General features: G+C 34.9%; 1 protein-coding gene across 1 annotated transcript in view; it reads left to right on the top strand.

Annotated features, from left to right (window-relative positions):
• The first annotated feature begins 16457 nt into the window (after nucleotides 1-16457).
• Nucleotides 16458-21282, top strand: part of LOC113511494 (neuropilin and tolloid-like protein 1) — a 237585-nt gene continuing 232760 nt past the window's right edge. The window contains exon 1 of the mRNA XM_052903615.1: nucleotides 16458-16787. The gene's annotated coding sequence lies outside the window, so the exon portion shown is untranslated. The remainder of the gene's footprint in view (nucleotides 16788-21282) is intronic.

Here is a 21282-nt window from a genome sequence, read left to right as displayed (position 1 = left end):
GTCCCGTTCGTGTTTCAACCGTAAAGCAGTTGTGTTTGCATGGCTGTGTTTCGGTTTGAAGGGTTGTATATGGCGTGAATTTACAAACAGAGGAATAACACCTGAGTCCTTAGGAATGGCAACGCATGAGGGGTATCATGGGCGAAACAGTATACTCTGCTATGTCCATGGTACTGCTCATGTCTATAGGCGACGGTTACCACTTTCCATAAGGTGGGCCGTCAGCTTGTTTGCCATTCTAAGTTGTATAAAAAAAAGTAACATAGGCTATATTTATTGTTAGAAAAGATTACGGATCCTTACTAAAACTTTAGTGAATGTAGCTTTCTAATGATGATAGAATTTTTGAAATCGGCAAAGTAGTTTTTGAGTTTATTCATTACAAACATACACACAAAAATACAAATCTTTCCTCTTTATAATATTTGTGTAGATTGTACGCAAAACATAATGTTAATCACAATTCATTATAAACATAATGTACAAAGGCTAGCTTATCTCTAATAAGAGATTTCTTCCAGCAAACCTCTGTTAATGCCATATTTCAGTATTCGAAGAATAATCCTCATTATGCATTATAAATTTCACAAATAAGGTGACTTTTTTATAATTCAAATTAATTTTATTATTTTTAATAAAAGTATAGTAATTAAATATATGAGTACACTTTAATATTATAGGGAATTAAACAAATAACAATATTGATATTTTATGTTACAATAATAATAATAAATCTTTTTATTTCAGGTATATACCCATAATTTACATTTATTGCGATAATAATTTATTTTTAATTAATTAAAATTTTTACATTACATTATACATACATTGTTTAATTAATTAAAATTTTTACATTACATTATACATACATTGTTTAATTAATTAAAATTTTTACATTACATTATACATACATTGTTTAATAAAATACCAATTAAAATAATTTTATTATAAATACCTTGGTCATCGGGTACGCAGTGTGGAATACTGTCTTATTCACTTATGTTGATTCCAAGTAATAAATTAAAATATGGTAATCTAATTCACGCACACATGGATAAATAAAGTTTGTTCATTTTTGACGAAGCACTTTTTTTTATACAACTTAGAATGGCAAACAAGCTGACGGTCCGCCTGATGGAAAATGGTAACCGTCGTCTATAGACATGAGCAGTACAATGGACATAACAGAGTATACTGTTTCGCTCACTCATGAGACAGGAAAGGGTGGCCTATTCTATACTGGGACCACACGACTATTCCTATTATTATATTTTTGATATTTTTATAATAACAATTGGAAAAATATAATAATAATTATTTTAATTAAAAAAAAAAAAAAACTAGTATATACATACAACAGGATATGGATACGAATCAGCAGATTGAATCTTGAATCCAATATCAATCCAATCAATAGATTGGCAATAACCAATAACAATTTTATACTGCACTCATGAAATAACAATTAGTGAAAACTGGGATCGGTTTGCTTTGACAATTTACACTATTGCCCATCTATCAGAACAGTATGGAACCAGTATGTCGCTAGTGTTACAAGTCGAGAGTGCGAAACGTCTCAATTTCAATATCGATCTATTGGATTTTTTTTATACAAATTAGAATGGCAAATAAGCTGACGGCCCACCTGATGGAAAGTGGTAACCGTCGCCTATAGACATGAGCAGTACCATGGACATAACTGAGTGTACTGTTTCGCCCATGATACCCTCCATGCGTTGCCATTCCTGAGGACTCAGGTGTTATTCCTCTGTACCCAGTAAATTCACGCCATATCCCATCCTTCAAACCGAAACACAGCCATGCAAACACAACTGCTTCACGGTTGAAACACAAATGAGACAGAGGCACCAAAGCAATCGACTTTTGTACAAAGTCTCCCTCTGGTTTAGTTCAATAGTAACTTACTTGTTGATCAAATACAATGCTGATTAAACACGTCTTTTGAATGGATGTCCATATCATACTGGTATTATATTAATATAATTCTTCATAATTAAACGCAGACTTTCAACTGATCTATATTTTAGATCATAAAAAATTAAATATTTTTGTAATTATATTGATGTTCGCCGAGCATCGTGTAGATTGTTTTTATGCCACGATGCGAAAATGGTGTGCATCCCTGGTGCGCAGAGTACGTGCCAGCGCCAACAGCATCCTGAGTATGATAGCAAGCAGGCTGGACTGTGTCTACGTTAGTCACTGCTGCGCAATTTCCAATGGAATTGTGCAGCGGTGATTATCTGTATACTATTTAATATATTATGCGTGTGTGTGTGTGTATTGTGTATGTAAATTTACTAATATTAGTTTTAAGAATATTGTTGCTAATAAATATTTAATGGACCAAAAAAGTCCGAAATAAAAATTATTATTATTATTATTGCTATTGTTAAAATGTAAAAAAAAAATAATGAAGCAAATAATTGATTAAATTAGCACTGACGTTCTGAAATAATATAATAAAGTATTATAAACAAAAATAGTTCTACGGATCCAACATATAAATGTTTATGTATCGGAAAACATGTACTTATGCTTTTTATATATATAATGTAAATAAATAAATAAATTATATAATTTTGTATCTCATGTTTCGAGTAAATAATGTATAAATAAATTATAAAGATTTTAGATACAGATGTTATTTCTATTATTTCTGAATAGAATAGAATAGTATAGAATTTTATTGCTAACTGTGTACATACTCGTATAAAAACATTGCTTTCGACTTGACATACCTTGTCGGGCGTACAACTATTTGAGAACAGCTATTGTTATATTTGTTATTGTTATTTTATGGGATTTAAATAATAATAATTATAAATAAATAAATCTTTATTTTCAGGTATACACCCATAGTTTACAGTTACATTATTAATTATATAAACTGTTAATATTATTTTTAAAATACACATTAATTACAAAATACTAATTTAAATTAGCCATAATATAATAATTAAATTGCCAGACACACACACACGCACGCACGCACGCACGCATGCACGCACGCACGCACGCACGCACGCACGCACGCACAATAAATAATATTTCTTTTAATTGTACGTATGTGTTATTGTACTGATGTTTTCCTGAATGAGTGTATTGGGAGAAATAAAGAAAAAAACAAATAAAAAAACAACCAAGCAAGCCAGAGAACAATAAGCAAACAACTTTTATGAATAGGACGGTACGAACGTAGGCTTTGTTTTATCAGATTCGTGATCATACGTCACGCTAAAATGTGCTTATTAACCGGAATAATAGTTACAAAAAAAAAATTTTTTACAATACAGGGGGCAAACGAGCATGCGGCTCACCTGATGGTAAGTGACTACCGCCACCCATGATCACCTACAACACCAACGGCATTGCAGATGTGCTGCCTGCCTTTTAAAAAGGAATATGCTCTTTTCTTGAAGATTATGTTGTCGTACCGGTAAATTAAGATTATTTTACAAATTCCAGTTAAGAGAAATTGCTTGTTAAATGTCGTATTATCGCTAGAGGGCATTAAGGGACGGTCTTTTAATTTGCAAGTCCGATAATTGCTTAGCCACAACTTTCGAGCTAGATACTTAGTATACAAAAACGTGTTCAGAATAGTTCATTTCGAATTATAAGAATAAGCCCGTCAGTTAATTTACCATTTTAAGTAATATAAAAGACATTATAGAACTAAAAAAAAAGTGAAACTGTTTATTCGCAGTTTCTTTCATAAAGGACTATATGATTTTTCTCCGCGACTTCGTCCACGTAACGTTATTTTACTGACCGGAAAAAAATAGTCTGTGTCCTTGTACATCTTATATCTATATGTGAATATCAAATTTCAGAGTGATTTTTTTATGCTACTTATGTAGAATGGCAAACAAGCTAACGGCCTACCTGATGGAAAGGAGTAGACTATATGATTTTATCCGCGACTTCGTCCACGTGACGTTATTTTTACTGGCCGGAAAAAAAATAGCTTGTGTCCTTGTACATCTTATATATGTGTATATTAAATTTCAAAGTGAATTCTTTATGCTGTTTGGAATGGCAAACAAGCTGACGGCCCACCTGATGGAAAGGGGTAGACTATATGATTTTTATCCGCGACTTCGTCCACGTGACGTTATTTTTACTGACCGGAAAAAAATAGCTTGTGTCCTTGTACATCTTATATATGTGTATATCAAATTTCAGAGTGATTTTTTTTATGCTACTTAGAATGGCAAACAAGCTGACGGCCCACCTGATGGAAAGGGGTAACCGTCGCCTATAGAAATGAGCAGTACCATGGACATAACAGAATATACTATTTCACCCATGATACATCCACATGCGTTGAATCAGGTGTTATTCCTCTGTACTCTGTAAATTATTGATTGATTAAGTAGCTAAGACTTTTTATGGGATGATAATAAAATGGTAACCATGCATGCGCTATCGGTATGCACTAGCGGAGCACCAGTAAGGTTTTATAGGTGAGGACGAAAGCAGGTCATTTAGGTCATCATGATAAATAAAATTGACCACGATGGTTTCCAGTGGGAACCGCGTTGAGGTCAACCTGCTCCATATGCTAGTAAGCAATATACCCTATTGCTAGTAATGGAGCAAGTCAATCCCCATTACTATGCATCCCTCTTCAATTGAGACGTTAAGAAGTATCAAACAAACCCACTTTTATACATATTTCTAGCTTTTTGCCAACCATTTCGTGAATTTTAGAGAAAGAAGAATCAATAGAATAGACTACTTCTCATTTTCTTTATTAAGATAAATAATAAACTAGATTTTACGTTAGACATCCAGTAATACAGTTATGGAAGTCGCAACTAATTTGGTGCATTAGTTTTTGCATGATACCAAAACAAAGAAACATGCAATTAGATAGAACATTATCATCTTCGGCGTTTATATGCACGTATGTATATGTGTATATGTATGTATGTATGTATGTATGTATATATATATATTAGTAGGGATAATATTTATATTATTACATGTAGCACATCTCCCATATTTAGAACTAAAAAAAATTTTCATCGTGCCTCCCACCAAATTGTTTATAATTGCTCCTTTCCATCCAAAGGTCTCCTGGAAGAGATCGCTCTTAGCGATAAGGTCGCCCATTGTTTTCTCATTGTGATTATTTCTTGTTATTGTTTACATTTATAATTAATACTATTGTAATCTTTTAGAGGAAACAATAAAGAGTAATCTATCTATCTATTTTCCTACCCTTATCCCAAATATTATGTGACCTGGAATAAAGCTAGCTGGAAAACAATGTATGAATTATTTGCCCCAAGATTAAACTCTTAAATAAGAATAGTGAGTGATGATTACAAATTCACTTTACCACAACTGAAATCTGTTCCAATAAGCGCCTACTTACACAACAAGACTAAATTCCAGCCACTAAGTCGAAGTTCTAAATAACTATCGATAGTGTCTTTGAAGCAGTGTACTATTACAAAACTATTTGGTAATACGGCCGCGATGGCAACTCAATAGATAGCATATTCTAACTTTGGCTTTACCATTACAGTTTAGTAATAATTTGGGGAAATGTGCTTATTATATGCGAAACATTATATCGTCATAGTCGTAGAATACAGACGGATCTGACAAAGATTACATATAAAGATCCGTCTGTATTCTACGACTATGACGAAATACTATATGGCCGTGTGGTCTCGGCTTGGAATGGGTCACCATTTTCTTTCCCGTGAATGTCGTAAGATTAGATTAAAAGAACGCGAGAGATGGGCAACAGCGTTCTTAAAACATGTCTAAAAACCTAACGAAAATAATGAGGTCGTCATTGCGATGGGCTCCAACCCCCTGAAACCATCGCTAATTAATGGGCTGTCATCTACCATCCCTCACTGGTGCCCCGCCAGCGTATACCGATAGCGCGAACGGGGTTTTCATTCCACTATTACCCATAAAAAAAAAAAACTGCGCTTGCCAACCCGCTAGTCAAGCGTAGCAACTACCGGCAAAACTCCCCCTATGGGTAAGGCTTATCCAGCAGTGAAAAGTAAGCCGCTGAAATAATAATAACAATAAAATTATGCACTCTATGACCATGTGGTCTCGGTATAGAATGGACCGTAAGAGTCGACTAAGAAAACATAATGGTCAAAGGATGCAAAGCAGCGTCCCTCTTTAACAAAAGCCTAAATTCAATGGAAACTACTAAGGCTTTAGAGATATTTTAACAGGGATGCTGCTTCGCATTCTTCAACCATTAAATTGACCTTCGCCATAGAAATATTTCAGTGGCGTGAATTTACTGGGTATAGAGGAATAACACCTGAGTCCTCAGGTATGGCAACGCATGGGAGGTTATCATGGGCGAAACAGTATACTCTGTTATGTCCATGGTACTCATGTGTATAGGCGACGGTTACCACTTTCCATCAGGTGGGCCGTCAGCTTGTTTGCCATTCTAAGTTGTATAAAAAAAAAAAATCTTAACATTTATAAATGCGTTCACGATTGAGGTGAATTTTCTTCCGTAGCAACTGTGGGTTCAACTTTTTATGGGAGGGGAATATTCATGTTGCCCATGGAAATATGTTTTTATCTACCTGTCAAGTAACTTTTGATTATCGTCAATTTGAAGTTGAAGTAAACAAGTTGAAGATTCATTTTACTATTAGGCTCTTGGGACGAATATTAGAAGTCATTAAAAGAGCGTAAACCGTCATATTATACATACATACTTTTTTTAATACAACTTAAAATGACAAACAAGCTGACGGCTCACCTGATGGAAAGTGGTAACCGTCGCCCATAGACATGAGCAGTACCATGGACATAACAGAGTAATCTGTTTCGCCCATGATACACCCCATGCGTTGCGATTCCTTTACGGTTGAAACAAGAATGGGAAAGAGACCTAAGCAATCGTTATTATATATATATATATATATATATATATATATATATATATATATATATATATATATATAATGTATATATTAATAGAGAGGGCTTTTGCCAGTGGTAAATGTTTAGGGAGATAGGTATGGCCACAGTTAGATTTTGCTGATATTTTAAGAAGGACGCTGCTGTCCATCCCTCGTCCTCCCTTAGTCGCCTCTTACGACACCCACGGAAAAGGAAGGAGTAGCCTACTCTATGCCTGGACCACACGGCACAGCATATGATATAATATTTACTAATATTTAACTAACATTAATATTCAACTACATTTCGGAAACTATTGACGGAAGGCAGACGCGGGATTCTTTAAGAGGTGCAATCAAGAGTAAATAATTAAATAAGGTAATAATCTAGACAGGCCACGTGGAGGTCGGTCTGACATTGTTAGAAATAAGATCATTCGGCCCCTGTACTAACAATCTTTCTGCCTCCTGTTTATTTATGGGAAAAGCGTGTTTCTTTTATGGCATAGGGGGCAATCGAGCATGCCATCATGTGTGCCACCTGATGGTAAGTGATTACCGCCGTTCATAGGGGTGCCTATGCAACATCAGTGAAATTGCAGGTGTGCTGCCGATGTTTATCATAATAATAATAATAAATGTGTATATTCTTTATTGCACTTGTAAGTTACATATAAAATAATGTATTTATAAATGTTGTGAGCAAGGGTGGACTTATCTCTGACAGAGATCTCTTCCAGTCAACTCAGTACAGTAAGAAAGCATTTCGTTAGCGGGCAGCTGACTTGCTACAACTATTAATACATAAACAAATATACAGTTAAATAAAATATTAAAATATATAATAAAATATTACATAAATACATACAATATAAATACATATAATACCTACCTACTTATATAATAAATGTTAAAATAAATGAATATACTACTTGAGAAATTTAGTTTAATGATTTTAAAATTTTAAGATTTGTGGTGACATAAAAACAATCTGTTTCGATGGAATTTAATGTAATTGTAAACAAACTGTGTATTACACAATACAGGCTTGTATGTGTAGCGTATAACTACACACTACACATGCAAGCCTTTATACTACACCTACATAGTCAGCACGACGTCCTTTGGAAGTCATCGTGGTTTATTCTTGTCGAATTCACCACGATGGACCGACTGATCTGCCTTCCTCCGTCACTGGAGCCCCGCGTACCGTATACTATATACCGATAGCGCAGGCAGGGTAACCATTCCCTTATCATCCATTAAAAAAACTTGAGGTCGTCCTACACTACGTTCGCCCATACGAGGTCGCCATTCAAGAAATTTTCTTCCCCATCGGTTGACGAATCTTCGAGTTACATGACCAGCCCATTGCTACTTTAGCTCCCTTATGCTTCCATAGGTTTAGTATATTTATTTTTAATGCAAACATGATGACACAGTAATATTTATTTGTATTTTTTTTAATGGGTGATAATGGAATGGTAACCACGCCTGCGCTAACGGCATACACTAGCATAGTGATAGGTGAGGATGAAAACACAGGTCGGTTAGCCCACCGTAACGAATTCAACGATAAATTTGTCACGATAGTTTCCAGGGGGAGCCGCGTGGAGGTCGACCTGATATACCCTATATAATATAATATATATATTGATGGCAATGGGTAGATTATTAAGAAAAAATATTTATTTCGTAACAAAATTGATACAATACTAAGATCGTTGTTGTGAGCTTCTAGTAAGTGTTATCACCTGCATCAGAAGGTCACGCTCCGCCATAACCATGCAAATACAAATCATAGTACCATAAAATTAAGACTTAAACATAATCTAGTAATAAGTATATTTAAATGCATGTATGCGTATGTGTGTGTGTGTGTGTGTGTGTGTGTGTGTGTGTGTGTGTGCGTGCGTGCGTGCGTGCGTGTGTGTGTGTGTGTGTATGCGTGCGTGTGTATATGAATGTATGTGTGCGTGTACGTGCGCGAACATGTACTAACAATCCCTTTCCCCTATTTATTAGTATTAAAATTTACGTAGTAATAAATGCTTGCAAAAACAGGGTCACAGTAAACTGGGTCTAACATTCAAAAGGATTATTATTTTCGAGTTAATAATTTGGGAAAATTCTTCACAATGCAGCCGTAATTACAATTTTGTGGTCCACATAATTACTGTCATCAATCATGTTAGTACAATACAGGGTGAGTTCACTAGCCGCCTGTATAGTGTTCATTACATAATACATATTACCATCTTTATAGTTTTCATTTCAAATTTATATTATAAAACATGTATATTTTTTAAACCAAGAGCACTTTCTTTTTATAATTTGCTTGACGTGTCTGTGATCAGTGGTATCGTATCTCTTAAAGGAATGGACCGATTATAATGCGGTTTAAACCCCGACGTAAAAGTACGTCTTTTAATAATTTGCTTCACGTGTCTGTCTGTGGTATCGTATCTCTTAAAGGAATGGATCGATTAAAATGCGGTTTTTTGTTTGAAAGCTAACGTGACGATGGTATAGACTTAAACAGTGCTATATTGTTTCCAATGTTTTGTCATATGGACCTGGCATAGAATGGCTCGTCTCAGCCTTTCCCATGGGTGTCGTAAAAGGTAAAGGAGCTTAATCGTCGATTGATGCAGCGTTGCTTTTAAAACATCACCAAAGAATAACTGAGGTTAACCAACCCGCCTGCCAAGCGTGGCAACTATTGGTGAAACAGAAGAGCGTTTGCGTTTGAGCGATGAAAAAAGCCTATTCGGTTTACAATTAACGGAGTTGTCAGTTGTGGGAAATAACATCTGAGTCCTCAGGTATGGCGACGCATGGGGGGTATCATGGGCGAAACAGTATACTCTGTTATGTCCATGGTACTGCTCATGTCTATAGGCGACGGTTACCGCTTTCCATCAGGTGGGCCGTCAGTTTGTTTGCCATTCTAAGTTGTATAAAAAAAAAATAACAAACATAAAACAAAAATACAACCAATTCGAGAGCCTCTTTTTGGAAGTCGGTTGAAAATATATAGCCAACACGATTCCACCCTCCGTTACGAAACGTAGAATAATTTCACAACATACTCAAATACATTTAATATCCTTTTTGTACAAAGTCAATCAGCTTCGGAAGATTTATTCCTATGTTAAAACGCTGTTTACAAGTAATTTACAGCTGTGATTTCCGGGCGTACATTTTGTTGAAAAAAAAAAAACATTTCAATTCAGCTGATGTTTAGACAATATCCGTGTGGGGCGTTGTTTAGGTGATTTGTAATACTAGCTCGGACCCGCGACTTCGCTTGACATGTTTACTGATCATGATAAATAGTACCTAAGTAATAGTAGAGAGAGAGGCATGGCTGTGTTTCGGTTTGAATGGTGGCATATGACAGTGAATTGAAATTGTACAGAGGAATAACACCTGAGTCCTCAGGAATGGCAACGCATGGGGGGTATCACGGGCGAAACAGTATACTCTGTTGTGTACATGGTACTGCTCATGTCTATATGCGACGGTTATCACTTTCCATCAGGTGGGCCGTCAGCTTGTTTACCATTCTACGTTGCATAAAAAAATCATCATTCACAAAACAAAATCAGTCGGCTTCTTTACCAGTCTAATTTGTTTTGAAAAAAAAAAGACTATTTAAATAATTCCTAGTAACAAAACCGATTATTTTGATTTACAAACTAAACCACTGAAACGATTTTGATAAAATTTCTATAGAACCAATCTGAAAATACGTCCTTTTAAATAAAAAAAGAAAGAATTTTCGATAACTATTTATAACTGACGGAGTTATGAGTTAACCAACATTAAAAAATACTACCAAAAGGAGAATATCCTTCTTTTTTGAAGTCGGTTAAATATAATTGTTGTAAAACGATTGTGGTTCAATTAATTAGCAATTTAATTAATCGACTTCCAAAATGAAACCTGGAAATTGGAGCTTAAAAACTTCACTCAATTATGTTCATCGGACGGGCGCTAAATGCATGGCAAATTGAATTTCATCCTGATTCGATGCATTCCGTTTGAAAATATACGGTCGTAAATTTCGTAAGACACCGCTGCAGTCAAATAAGGATTAAATTATTAAAATTCTCTTCAAACACAAAAACTGTATCTCTTTGTAAAGGTGAATTTATCGTAATAAATATAAATAACATTTTTATTTAAAAATATACATATATAAGTACTTTTCATTGATTCCTCTAAAAACTTATAAGTTTACTCTTTCTTATATTATAAGCAATACTCTTTCTACTACAGTAGAAAGAGTATTGCTTATAATTTAAATGGCCCTGAACATTTAAACCACAAAAATATGATTTCATCCATTTAATTATTGCTCACACCGGTAGGATTTGTATATTATTATTCCTTTTGTCAGGAATCCGAAATTAAGAAAATTCCGGCACTGGTTAACCAATATTTAATATATTTGTTATTTAGTCAATATAAAGATATTTTAATTACAATATTAACATTAATTATATTATTAAAGTAGGTTTGTTTGTTAGTTTATTTTTCACCTCTTAGTGTCTTAATGCCTTTACCAATCACATAAAATTTGATGTATATGTACTATAAAGGGTAAAAAAGAATACAGGCTACGTTTAACCACGGTCAGTGAAAATATTCGTTAACGCGGACTACATCTTGGGTAAAAGTTAGTTTCCAATAAAACAAATTATTTTAAATTTAATCTAATAAATAAATATCTTACATAAGGGTTGAGGTCCCAGTAAATGAATGCTAAGGATAATGGAGGGGGCTTAAATTAAATAAAAACTCATAATTATTTAAAGTCTACAAAAACCAGAGGGAGACAAACACTTTGTACAAAAGTCGATTGCTTGGGTACCTCTGTCCTATTCGTGTTTCAACCGTGAAGCAGTTGTGTTTGCATAGCTGTGTTTCGGTTTGAAGAGTGGGATATGGCGTGAATTTACTGGGTACAGAGGAATAACACCTATACTTTGTTATGTCCATGGTATTGCTCATGTCTATAGGCGACGGTTACCACTTTCCATCAGGTGGGCCGTCAGCTTGTTTGCCATTCTAAGTTGTATAAAAAAAGGAACGTTAACAAACGCAGCGGCTGAACGCGCAAATTCCTCACGTACATTTTGCAAGTTCTTCCATCCCGCATATATTGGGAAATGACGTGGTATTATGGAAAATATCTTCTCTCTCGTACACCGAGCGGCTCATTTGCATTTCAAATCCATATGTCTGATTGATCTTTATCTTTGTACCTATGGTGGGAGTGGTGTTTTTTTTTGTATACAACTTAGAATGGCAAACAAGCTGACGGCCCACCTGATGTAAAGTGGTAAGCGTCGCCTATAGACATATTCAATACCGGACGAAATATTTATTTATGTATTTAATAAATATTCATAATAATGTACTAAGAATACCAGTTTATAAGCACCATAAATGACATCAGAGGGAGACTTTGTACAAAAGTCGATTGCTTAGGTACGTCTGTCCCAATTTTGTCGTGCCGTTTTACTGGGTACAGAGAAATAACATCTGAGCCCTTAGGAATGGCAACGCATGGGGGGTATCATTGGCAAAACAGTATACTCTGTTATGTCCATGGTACTGCTCATGTCAGCTTGTTTGCCATTCTAAGTTGTATAAAAAAAAATACGAACATCTTCTTTTCAAAGTCGGTTAACAATAGCACTGAAAAAGTATCGCGTATCAAAAGCCAAACGAATGCGGGCTTTCAACGCGCAAACCGGAGTTTCAAATAAGTTCCCCGATATAATTTGACTTCGGCCACAGTTTAATGGGTTCAGTTTCGAAGTTATTTCTTAAGGTGAAATTAAACTGTTATTAAGTATAAGGAACAAACTAGTTAATTGTGTTAAGTTGAAAACTTGACACCAAAATATTTTCACTCGGTTTACTTCTTGTGGGTGAAGTTTGAAGCAGCTTCGTTCTTGTAATGTTATAAAACACAGGGGGCAAACGAGCATGCGGCTCACCTGATGGTAAGTGACTACCGCCGCCCGTGATCACTCACAACACCAGCGGCATTGCAGGTGTGCTGCCGGCCTTTTAAAAAGGAATATACTCTTTTCCTGAAGGTTATGTTGTCGTATTGGTTCGGAAATACTGCTGCTGGAAGTTGATTCCAAAGAATGGTTGTGCGTGGAAAAAAGAGTTTTGAAAAACGCACGGTGGGAGACCGCCACTCAATCTGTTTCTTCTTTTAGTTGTCTCAAATGTAATGGGAAATCGTTGGTATTACATTGCCTTTTGTCTTGTCCTTCATTGTTCTAATAATACATAATTCTGAATATATATTTTTCATTCTAATAATCGCATTATATATTCGACGATTTACAACAGAAATCGATTGGAAAAAAAAAATCTCGTTCCTTGATTATTTATTAGTTTATTTTAGCGGATCAAAAATTATTTCTTCTCAAATATCACAAACGGAAAAGGAACAAATCCGTTCAGCTGTAATATTACTGTTCGTAGCCCGTCAACACACTTGACCTCTTTTTCGAGGTAGAAAAAACACTTCTCTTATTAAATCAACAGAACCCGAGTCCCGGAGTGGTGGCGACAAACACGATCTATCTTGATTAGTTGCTCAAATTTCATTACCTTCCACTCTACAGTATTAAGGGGTATTCATATTACATCGGCCGGAAATGCTACGACGCAGCCTTCAATAAATGACAATAATAATTGCCACACAATTACACTAATCAAGATCCTCAAGTAATAATGAATTTTGTTATGAGAAATATGCCAGGGAATATCTTAAATGTGAAATATTCAAATTTGAGCCAATTTTAAACAAGTATGACGTTTAGAAAAGCAAATAAGAAAATAGTCCATCTGATGGAAAGTGGTAACGTTCGCCTATGGATATGAACAGCACTGTGAATTTGAATTCATTTGAATTTGAATTCATTTATTTACTAGAATAAGGTACATTTTTATAGGTGTTACATTACAAGAAAATTTTGTCCAATCTTATTCTGCCACACTGTAGGCGTGCAAATATTAAAACTTGTTATTAGTACCAGATGGAGACTTTTGAACTAAATCTCCATCTGGTACTAATACTAATTGGTGATAATACTAATTTAACACTTCCTTAGTAACATGCAAATAATTTGGATTCCACCTTACATTTTTATCTAAATTATTATGCGACATTTTCTCAAATCTGAACATATATATATATATATATATATATATATATATATATATATATATATATATATATATATATATATATATATATATATATATATATTTTGACACTTTTTGTATTTATATACTTACTTATCCATTCACGTCAATTCAGTATAATATAAATTCAATAAAAATATACACAATTATAAAGATGATATATCTCATGCAATGCCATTCCTAAGAACTATGGTGTTATATTTCCATTCCATTCCCTGTAATTTTAACGTCATACTCCACTCTGAAAATTGAAACGCACCCATGAAATACAGCTGCTTCACGGCAGAAACATAGGTGGGACAAAGGTACTCATGCAGACTATTTTTCTACAGGCTCCGTACGTTGAACTAAATTAATAATAGTAATAATAAGTGCCAAAAATCACACCTTCTGGCATGTGGTCCCGGCATAGAATGGGCCATCGCTTCCTTTCCTAATGCTATAAGAGGCGACTAAAGGAATTTAATAGTTGAAGGATGAGCAGCAGCGTCCTTCTTTCAATATCTCCAAAGCCTAACTACATTTGCCAACCTGCCTACCAAGTGTAGCAACTACTGGCAAAATTCTCCTTATGGAAAAGGCTTCTGTTTAGCAATGGATAATTAACGGCTGAAGTAATAAATGCCTCAAAATCACACCTACTACCGTGTGGTAGTCGTAAGATACGATTAAGTGATTGTATGGTCGAGGGATGAGCAACAGCGTCGTTCTTAAAACATCACCAAAATCTAACTGCGTTTGCCAAACTGCCTGCCAAGCGTGGCAACTACTGGTAATACTCTCCCTTACGGGGAAGGCTTATGTTCTGTAGTGGCCAATTAAAGGCTGATATATACCGGCTGGTAGTACAAAAATAATCGAATACTAAAAAAGATCGACTCGGCCCATCACTAGGGACAATTTTTTGTAAATTATCAAATGTGAATTAGAAAATTCAACGGTTTGACAGCGCCGGTCGTAATATGAACAGTCCTTTACTGTCTTGAACGTCCGAAATATTAATTAAAGGAATTTAATGTGAAATTTAAACCTAGGAAATTTACGATGACGTTTGATAATGAAGAGTTATTAATAGAAGAAAGGAAGAAACATTAAGTGCAGAGAGACGAATTAATCAGGCACTAACCAGAATGGGAGAGAGTCAGTGGATGCAGGTGGCTCAGGACCGTTCCTTATGGCAGTCTATAGGGGAGGCTTATGATTAGCAATGGACAGATAAGGGTAGATATGACGATGATAACCAGAACAGTCTCCAGAAGAGACCGCGTGGAGGTCGAGCCGAAAGTTTTGTTCCGGCAACGGAGCGTTAGTTTCTGTTACTGATAGGAGGGGGGTGGGGGTGGTAAGGCACTATTATCAATGTAAATAAATATAATAATATATAAATAAATATTTATTCATAATTAAAAAAAATAATAATTTGAAAACTTGTAAAAATTATCATGTAAAATGTAAAAATGGCATTTTTTATTTTATTTTTCCAATACAAACTGTTGCTAATTTTAATATTTCAATAAAATCCTTACTAATTTATAATCCTTACTTACTAATATAAATTTGAAAAGGAGTTTGTTTGTTTAGAAAGTAAAGTAAAGTCTTTGTCTGTAAAGATTTGTTTAGATTATATAGATAGAGTGTCTCCATAGAAATGCATCAAGAAAAACGGGTCAACGATTTCATACAATTTTTCATGATAAATAGTTATGAGTGATTCCTTTATTTCTATATTTATTTTGTCTTATAATCTCTGCGTCTTTTTAATACTTAAACATTTATTTTATTTATTAAATAATACGTCAAGATACATTGTATGTGTAAGTATATAGAACATTGATAAAAAAATGATTGAAAAACTAATTGTCAAACAAAAAGTCGACCCGTTTTTTTTAGGTCTTTTTGAGGTTTGATGCTCTATCTATATAATGTAAGGCATTTTGATATAAACGTAGTATATATATGAAATGGAGAAAGACATAGGCTACTTTCTGCCTCGGTCAGCAAACATATCCCGGTCACGCGGACGAAGTCGCGGGTAAAAGCTAGTGGCATATATAATAATTCACTTTGGATTTAATATGAAACAGACAAATAAAACTTCTGGAACCATATCTCAATATTTAGATCTGACTCACCAAATGGCATGTGTGGCCAGTATTACATTCAGCATTTTCCTGAGAACGTTTAAAAAGAGACGGTAATATATATCCGTGCGTGTTGGCCACTGAAAACGTACACCTTTGCAGTGGTAGAGAACGAAAACCGTAGACAGTTTCAGCGCTAACGTCGCCGTGGGGAGACCGTTTCGCTCCCGGACTCGCGCGCGAAACACGTGCGTTCGAATTATGAAAATTCAAAATTGTGCAATAAAAAAAATATATTAGATCGTAACTTTTTAAATTCACCGGCGGGCGAAGGGATCCGCGTGTGTAGTGCCATAAAAAGTTTTGGTCAGAACCAACCAAGTGTTGTTAAAACAGTGACTTTGTCGTGGTTGCCAGAATATTAAGATTAAAATAAACTTAGAATATTTTAGTCGAGGACGCTGTTAAACTATGCCGTTAGCCGAGTTGCGACAGTTCGCCGGTCAAATTAATTGGATACTGGCGATTTTTTAATGTAAGTTCTTTTTTGTTAACACCGTAATTAAGTTGACGCTACTAATAAGTCTATTAAAAATTATTCTTTTTTTTTTAATCAGATTATTTTAATGGTAATAGGAATGTATAAAAGAAGAAAGAATTTATTCTTGGACTCATTTGACTCTGTAATAAATAAAACGAAAAAAAAAATACAACTATATAAGTAAATACAAAATTAGTAAACAAGAGACTAATTAAAAATACATACAAATATTTTCATTCAAAACAAATAATTTGAAATAAAATTTTATCATAACCTATGTTGGAAAAGTTTCACGCATTTTATCATAGTCTTATAGAGTTTTGAGATTTTCATAAAATAATCTGTAATTTTGACAAAATTTGTGCAGCACAGATACGGAATGAATCATCGAAATAGGTTTATAATTGACGAAGATAGATGCCACTGTCAATGTCAAAATGATAGTGTGTAAAATTTGGTAAACAGTATACTCTGTTATGTCCACGGTACTGCTCATGTCTATATGCGACGGTTACCACTTTACATCAGGTGGGCCGTCAGCTTGTTTGCCATTCTAAGTTGTATAAAAAGAAATTATAATTTTCTTCATAGTTCATTATATTTTTCTTTTTTTAATTGGTGATAATTATAATAATAATAAAGTCTTTATTGCGCACAGTAGAGATGTATACAAGGAGTATTTATACAGAATGTGCATATACAAAAGGCGGACTTATCGCTAAAAGCAATCTCTTACAGACAACCTGGTAATAGAATAGTAACCCCGCCCGCGCTATCGGTATACACTGGCGGGGCACCAGTGAGAGATGATAGGTGCATAATGAAATAGCAGATCATAACTGACCTCATCTCATCGTGATGAATAAATACACTTGGAATTCAGCACGGTGGTTTCCAGGGGGGACCGCGTGGAGGTCGACCTGACGGGGTATATTGCTAGCAACGAGGCTGGTAGCCCGCATTACTACCAATCCCTTTCCCCCCTAACATTCGATATTTTTTTTTATTTATTAAAAGGTATACACAACAGGTTACAATCAATAATATTATAAATATTTATATAAAGATAATAGTTTGAACTAGATCGAGACCCAGACACGTGTACACACAGCATGGTTAAAGCAGTCGGCGAACAATGTTAAATTATAAAGTTATATAAAGAGAGGGAGACTTTGTACAAAAGTCGATTGCTTGGGTACCTCTGTCCCATTCGTGTTTCAACCGTGAAGCAGTTGTGTTTGCATGGCTGTGTTTCGGTTTGAAGGGTGGGATATGACGTGAATTTACAGGGTACAGAGGAATAACACCTGAGTCCTCAGGAATGGCAACGCATGGGGGTATCATGGGTGAAATAGTATACTTTGTTATGTCTATAGTACTGCTCATGTCTATAGGCGACGGTTACCACTTTCCATCAGGCCGTCAGCTTGTTTGCCATTCTAAGTTGTATAAAAAAATATAAAGAAAGCATATGAATGTGGTAAATAACAATGAAGTACATGCAAATAATAAAAATACATAAAAATATGGACATGTCAAAGAGACTTAACGGCTGATTGTAAAATTATAAACATTAGGCGAATAGCAACTATAGATTTAATTTAATTAAATAAATAATTAAATATTTAATTAATTAATTAATTAAATTAAATAATTTAAGTAATTAATTTAATTAAATCTATAGTCGCTATTTAATTAAATTGATTTTTAATTAAATTGACAGTTTTAATATAAGATTTCAAAGATTGTTAGAAAATATTAAGGCCCTTACACCAAATTATTATATTTTCTACATAATATGCAGATAATTAGATTTTTTTAATGGGTAAAAGAGCATGGTAACTCACCAGTGAGAGGTGATAGGTGAAGATGAAAAGGCAGGTCAGTTAGCCCATTGTGACGAATTCAACGATAAATTAGTCGCGATAGTTTCCAGCGAAAACCGCGTGGAGGTCGATCTAATAGGATATATTGATAGCAATGGGGACTAGCCTCCCCATTACTAACAATCCCTACCGCCCCGGATAATTGGATTGTGATACGAAACGTTATTATTACAAATCGGTATTTAAAATAATTTTTGTACCCTTTTATTACCTGTACAAAATGAAACAAGGCTCAACAATGTGCCAGTGTCCCATTTGTGTATAGAAGTGTAAATAAATCTATTCAAATCTTTTAATATCCGGCCAGTTGTTCTGAAACTTCATTGAAAACAAAACCTCACAGTTTCAGCAAATTAAGTTGTGAAAATTGTTACAGTAAACATAGATTCTGAATAGGGAAAGTTCGCGTAACTGCCACAGTTATGTCCCCAGAGATGATACCGGAAATCTACTGTAATAATTTATTTATTTATATTTTATAGTACGGGTGGGTAATAAAATATATAACAATATCTGAATATTTTAGTTGCAATATCTATGTACTGGTCCTATAACGAATATGTTAAGTCTGTTAGTAAAAAAATAATATTGGATAACAGACTTTTAACCATATTCGAAATTAGATATCCAACCGATATGGGCGATATCGAAATTGGCAGATACCAGTGGGAGACTTTGTACAAAAGTCGTTTGCTTGGGCACATTTGTCCCATTCGTGTTTCAACCGTAAAGCAGTTGTGTTTGCATGGCTGTGTTTCGGTTTGAAGGGTGGGACTTTTGTACAAAGTCTCCCTCTGGTTACTTAATAGTCGAGGGATGGGCGGCAACGTCCCTCTTAAAATATCACAAAAGCCTAACTGCGGTTGGCAACCGCCTGCTAAGTGTGGCAACTAATGGCAATATCCCCCCCCCCCCACCCAATAGGAGGAAGTCTATGTTCAGCAGTGGACAGTTATAGTCTGATATAATAATAATAATAAATCCTACCTTTCAATCTGAAACACAACTATGCAAACACAACTGTTATCTGGAAAGATATACTTACAGTTTTGTCGTATGAAATTTTTATCAAAATCGGTTCAGCAGTTTAAATTTTTAAATTAAAATAACAGATTTTTCCACAATTTGAAGTCAGTTTTGTTTTTATGAAACACAATATTAATTACAATATGATTGATAGAGAAATGGGTATGGCAGAAGAAGCATGAAAGTAAGATAAATGCTGTAGAGATGAGAGCTTTGAGAAGTATGTGTGGTATTAAATTAAAAGATAGAGTAAGAAACAGTGTGATTAGAGAGAAGTGTGGACTGAAAGACGATGCAGTGACAAAAATCGAAAAAGGAATGTTGCGTTGGTTTGGTCATTTGGAGAGGATGGATGAAAGAAGAATTACGAAAGAGATTTATCGAGCAAGAATGAATGGAGATGTCGGTAGGGGCCGCCCTAGACGGACGTACATATGTCGACCAAATAGGCGACGTGCTGAAGAAGGGCCAAATTAAAAGTACCCGTAACCGGCGAGCGTGTATGACAAGATTGATGAATGTGGATGAAGCGAAAGAGGTTTGTTTGAATCGAAGCATTTGGCGTTCCATTGTTTCTGCCTACCCTAATGGGAGACAGGCGTGACAGATATGTATGTATATATGTATGATAGAGATAATTTTTCATAGTACAATCCACTTGTTCCTTTTTTATAACTTCACTGTATTGTACTAGGCCTTCGATTATTTCCTACGATATTAAAGACGAGGGAAAAGAACTATATATGATGTATTCGTGTTCTCTCGTACCGGAACTTGTAACGTCGTATTTCTTATGGCATGACGTAATATCTAACGTCAAATGTAGTTCATAACTTACCAGTACAACAACAAGATTATAATCCTATTAAAGTTGTTTGCCCATATTTTTGGTTAATACTATACTTAGATGATAAAAGATTAGTGCCAGAGAATAATAATTCATATTATAGAGTAATAGTCATATTACCAGAGGGAGACTTTGTACAAAAGTCGATTGCTTGGGCACCTCTGTCCCATTCGTGTTTCAACCGTGAAGCATTTGTGTTTGCATGGCTGTGTTTCGGTTTGAAGGGTGGGATATGGCGTGAATTTATTGGGTACGGAGGAATAACACCTGAGTCCTCAGGGATGGCAACGCATGGGGGGTATTATGGGCGTAACAGTATACTCTGTTATGTCCATGGTACTGCTCATGCCTATAGGCGACGGTTACCACTTTCCATCAGGTGGGCCGTCAGCTTGCTTGCCATTCTAAGTTGTATAAAAAAAAATTACTTATTTACTAGCTTTAACCTGCTACTTTATTTACATCATCGGTATATGTTCACTGACCGGAATTGAAAGTACCTAGCCAATGTCCTTCTCTATGCCATATACTACAATAGTAACCCAGCCCGGCTTCGCACGGACAGACAGAATTTTTGGACAATAATATGTAGCCTATGTTTAGACCATTTAAAGAGGAATAATTCTTTCATACATATTTTTGGGTAACTTGAACCGTCTAGCGCACACGCAATGGAAGCCCTAAAATATGAATAATTTTCCCCATTTTTGCAATATTTTTCACTGATGCT

Source organism: Galleria mellonella, unplaced genomic scaffold (assembly GCF_026898425.1).
Source record: "Galleria mellonella isolate WM207_F2 unplaced genomic scaffold, CSIRO_AGI_GalMel_v1 utg1053, whole genome shotgun sequence".
Taxonomy (NCBI): Eukaryota; Metazoa; Arthropoda; class Insecta; order Lepidoptera; family Pyralidae; genus Galleria; species Galleria mellonella.
Note: the sequence above shows the minus strand (reverse complement) of the source record. Positions and strands in the feature narration are given on the sequence as shown.